Here is a 4,914-nt window from a genome sequence, read left to right on the forward strand (position 1 = left end):
GGGAGTAAGATTAAGGTGAAAATAGTTTCTTTTCCAACTATTTATTTATGAGTGAAGTATGTATGTGTATATATGTATATATTGTACTATTCTTAGTTAGTGTATTGTCTGTCTTGTCTTAATGTTGGTTTAAAATGGAGCACTGTAACAAAAAATAATTTCCCCCAGGGATTAATAAAGTATTCTGATTCTGATTCTGATTGAATGATTATTTTCTAAGAGAAAATATCCCTTTGAAGAAGGGAGTATAAAAATACATGGTTGTTTAGTTGAAAAAATTAGAATATGGGACCCCTTATGGAAATCTTTAATTTTTTTTTTTAAGGTTTAATTTTATTTTTTTCTTTTATTCTTCATTGGAGAGTTTGTGGGGTTTTTTTTGTTTTTTGTTTTTGTTTTTGTTTTTGTTTTAGTCTTGTTTCTGTTCAAAGTTAAGAATTTGTAGTGGTTTTTGTGTTATGAACAATAAAAAATTTTGAAAATTGAAAAAAAATTGATTGGTTCACCCAGACCCACCATGGCGACAACGACTGCTAACATGACAGGTTCCAGGAGGATTGCTGTGCGTTTTGAGATTGCGAAATGGACCGACAACAGTTCAGCAGGATTGTCATACAGAAAGAGTTGGGATTCTCGCCAATGCAGATCGACTATATCTTTGGCTTGCCGGGAAAGAAAAGTTACGAGGTGATTTTTGCCACTAGTACTTTCTACGAATCATGTCTGGATAAGTTTAATAGACTCAGGCAAACTAGGCCTCAGCTGGAGAACATCAAAATGACACCGTTATCGGGTAGAGAGCCCAAAGCTGTGACAGTCATTATGCACTCTGAATATGTGAGAGTGGAAGACATTAAGACCTGGTTGTCTTTCAAATGTATGGTGAAGAGAGGTTTGGACTTAAACGACGAAGATGGAATTAGAACTGGAGCATATCGTTTTTACATCCACCTGCATAGAGGTGAGACCTCTGGTGATTTGATCCATCTGCCCCCAACTATCCAATTGGGGGCAATCAGAGGATATGTTTTCTACCCAGGGCAACCAAAAACATGCCGCAAATGTGGCGTTAATGACCATTTAGCCACAGAGTGTGAAAATGTAGTCTGCAAAAACTGTAAAAGTGAAGAGCACACTACAAGTGACTGTCCTTTCCCGCGGAAATGTAATCTTTGTGGGGGTGAAGGACATACCTTTAGGGCATGCGCCCAATCCTACGCAAATAAAGTGAAAAGACCTCATCAACAGCAATTAGAGGAGATGCCAAGTTTAATTGGAGGAAGTCTGCCAGCTGTTGAAAATGTCATTAACAATCAAGTCAACGAGTTCCAGCAAGAAGAGGTTGAGGATCAAACGACCTTCAGCTGGGGTGGGGAACAAGCTGAAGTGCCCCCCTCCCAAATGATTACCAATGAGGACTTAACGACGGAGGAGAAGGAAGTATTTCAAATAGAAATGGAGCCTAAGACACAGGAGGAGATCCAGGAGGAGATGGCCGTGCTCTCAGGTACTCATACCATTTCACAGCCGTCGACATCCCAAGAGTGCAGAGACATGCTTGATTACATGTTTTTGGAGATTTCAACGTTGCAATCAAACCAAACTATCACCCTAGAAGAGGGAGGTTTTTCATTCACAAAAGGAAATCACAAGAGCTATGGAAAGTATGCAAGATAACAAGTACCCAGGTATGGATGGCTTACCTAAGGAATACTATCAGGCCTTTTGGGAACAACTTAGCTCTTCGTTGTGCAAGGTTTATAAAGAAGCGTGGGATAAAGGTATATGGTCAACGTCCATGAATACAGGAGTGATTTCCCTGTTATGGAAAAAGGGTTCTAAAATGATTTGAGAAATTGGAGACCCCTGACATTGTTAGGGGTAGATATTAAGATTTTAGCAGAAGCCCTTTTTTTTTCGTTTACAGACAGTAGTGCCTAAGTTAGTTGGAGTGGAACAAACGTGGGGTACAAGGACGTAAGATGACGGATAGTTTAGCGATTATAAGGGATAGCTACCTTTATAGCCATGAGCGGAATATCCCCCTTTGTGGGTTGAGCTTGGATTTAGAAAAAGCCTTGACAATGTCAGTCATGCCTTTCTGATGAAAGTCCTAGATAAATTAGGATTTGGAGAAGTTTTTCAGAGATGGATTTGTGTGTTGTACTCTGGTTGTAGTAGTGTTGTGAATGTGAATGGTGTATAGACTACTACAGTTGGAGTGAAAGCTGGAGTAAGGCAGGGATGCCCGTTATCTCCTACGTTATTTATATTGGTGATGGAGCCATTAGCGTGTGCATTAAGAGCTAATGAGCTAATGAAAGGGTTGACCCCACCGGGTAGCGGAGGGTTGGAAATAAAATTTTCCATGTATATGGATGATATAACTCTGCTGCTTATGGACAATAAGTCGATTGAAGTAGGTTTGGCAGTTTGTGAAGCCTTTTCAGCAGCTATATAAACAAACCTCCTGGTTGGGAGATAATCAGAATTATTAACGTAGAAATATTATGACATTTGTGTGCCAACTTGTCCGTGTTTCATTCATTCATGTACTGACCTAGTGTTACACCTTGGAAAGTATAATATATGGGGAGGGTTTGTTAAAAGTAATCTGGGGGGAGGGGGGAAAGTAGTTGGTGGCTAATGGTGAACTGTCACGGTATTCGGGAGAGTGATAATTGTGTGTTTTAAAAGATGTGAATGTTTGAAAGAATTATATCTAAACAGTATGATTGTTTTGTGGAAAGATTAAATGGTAAAGTCCAATCGGAGAAGGAGAATAAGAAGAAAGTTGGAAAGTATCAAGAATTACCCGTGTATTGTGTATATAAAGCCAAATGTAAGTATTTCTGTGTTGTGACAGCCTGTAGTGGTGTTTGCCCTTTGCTTTCTCACTTTGTATATTTGTTGTTTATTTTACTTTAGATGAATTGTTGTAATTTGTATTTGAAAAAAAAATCCCCCTTTGTGGGTTAAGCTTGGATTTAGAAAAAGCCTTTGACAATGTCAGTCATGCCTTTCTGATGAAAGTCCTAGATAAATTAGGATTTGGAGAAGTTTTTCGGAGATGGCTTCGTGTGTTGTACTATGGTTGTAGTAGTGTTGTGAAGTCTTCACATATCTCGCGCCAAAACTTCAGAAGTTAATTGATAAATCCGCTTCCCATTTTGCAATAGGAAGTGATATTGATTCATCTGTTTTAGAAAGCATTCTGTATATTTTGGATAGTAATTTGGGGGTTTTAAGAGTAAGACATTGGGGTTTTAAGTAAAACACTTGGTGGTGTTTGTAGTTCAACTTGACCCAGTTTTAATTTCTTTTTTACTATGGATTTAATTTGTTGATATTCTAAAAATCTTTTCTTGTTGATCCCATATTGTGTAACTAGTCTGTCAAATGAAATCAATTCTGTTCCTTCTAATATATGTTCTAAGTATTTGATTCCTTTACCACTCCAATCTGAAAAGTTTATCATATTATTGTTTTGTAATATGTCAGGGTTGTTCCAGATAGGTGTACGTTTGCATGGGATTAATGAAGATGCCGTCAATTTTAGAAACTCCCACCATGCTGTCAGAAAAGAGCTGATGTTGATGCTTTTAACACATTCATGTCTTTGGACGTTTGAGCTGATAAATGGTAGATCTGAAATCTCTAGATTATTGCAAAGTGCTTGTTCTACATCTAGCCAAGGTTCATCTAAGAGAGTATGTTTTGGCCATCCTGAGATAAACTGAAGCCTGTTGGCTAAGAAGTAGTGCTGAAAGTTAGGTAGTTCTAATCCTCCTTTATCCTTGGTCTTTTGTAGTGTTTTTAAGCTTATACGTGGAGGTTTAGTTTTCCAAAGGAACTTGGACATACATGAATCTAGAGATCTGAACCAATCTTGTGACGGTTTAGTTGGGATCATTGAGAATAAATAATTTATTTTTGGTAAGACCATCATTTTTATAGCGGCAACCCTTCCCATGAGTGATATGGGTAGACATTTCCATCTAGCCAGATCACCTTCTACTTTCTTTAAAAGTGGGATATTGTTTAATTTAGTTAGATCTGCAAGCTTGGGGGAAACATTAATACCTAAATATTTTATATTTCCCAATTGCAGTGGTGTTGAAAAAGAATTATGGAAGGAGCAATTATTCGGAAGGTCTGTAGATTTTGACCAGTTAATTGAGTAATCTGATATTCTTGCAAAAGAGTTTATCAATTCAATCACCACAGAGATATTGGTTTGTGAGTTTTGGAGAAAAAGTAACACATCATCTGCATAAAGGCTGATTTTATGTTCCACGTTCTTGCATTTTATGCCCTTGATTACTGAATTCTGTCTAATTGCTGCTGCTAGTGGTTCAATAAAAATTGCAAACAGTGAAGGGGAGAGTGGGCATCCCTGCCTGGTGCCCTTCAGGAGACAGAAGCTGGAGAATTTTTGGTCATTTGTTTTGACACAAGCTGTTGGGGAATTATATAATATTTTTAACCAGTTAATGAAAGAGGATCCAAAACCAAATTTGTGTAAAGTTGCAAATAGAAATTTCCAGTTAACTCTGTCAAATGCTTTTTCTGCGTCTAAAGAGAATATTGTAGTTTCTAGGTTTTTACTGTATGAGTAGTCTATCAAATTAAGTAATCTGCGTGTATTTGTTGATGAATGCCTACCTTTTATGAAACCAGTTTGGTCAGGATGAATTAAGAGGGGGGTTATTTTCTCCAGTCTCTTTGAGAGAGCTTTGCAGATTATTTTAAGGTCTACATTTGTAAGTGTAACACACCCAAAGAAAGATTCTAGGTCTGACCAACCGTCTCTGTCGTGGGCAAAAAGATGACAGTCAATAAAATTCTAAAAGATAATTTATTGACAAAAAAATATATCAAGAGATAAAAGATAAAACAGTCCAGTGTCCCATT

General features: G+C 37.4%; 1 protein-coding gene across 1 annotated transcript in view; it reads left to right on the forward strand.

The window, feature by feature from the left end:
* Positions 1 to 1,472: 1,472 nt before the first annotated feature.
* Positions 1,473 to 4,914, forward strand: part of znf622 (zinc finger protein 622) — a 26,114-nt gene continuing 22,672 nt past the window's right edge. The window contains exon 1 of the mRNA XM_005746323.1: positions 1,473 to 1,507. The gene's annotated coding sequence lies outside the window, so the exon portion shown is untranslated. The remainder of the gene's footprint in view (positions 1,508 to 4,914) is intronic.

The sequence above is a fragment of the Pundamilia nyererei genome, unplaced genomic scaffold (genome assembly GCF_000239375.1).
Source record: "Pundamilia nyererei isolate P.nyererei 1_Seehausen unplaced genomic scaffold, PunNye1.0 scaffold00177, whole genome shotgun sequence".
Taxonomy (NCBI): Eukaryota; Metazoa; Chordata; class Actinopteri; order Cichliformes; family Cichlidae; genus Pundamilia; species Pundamilia nyererei.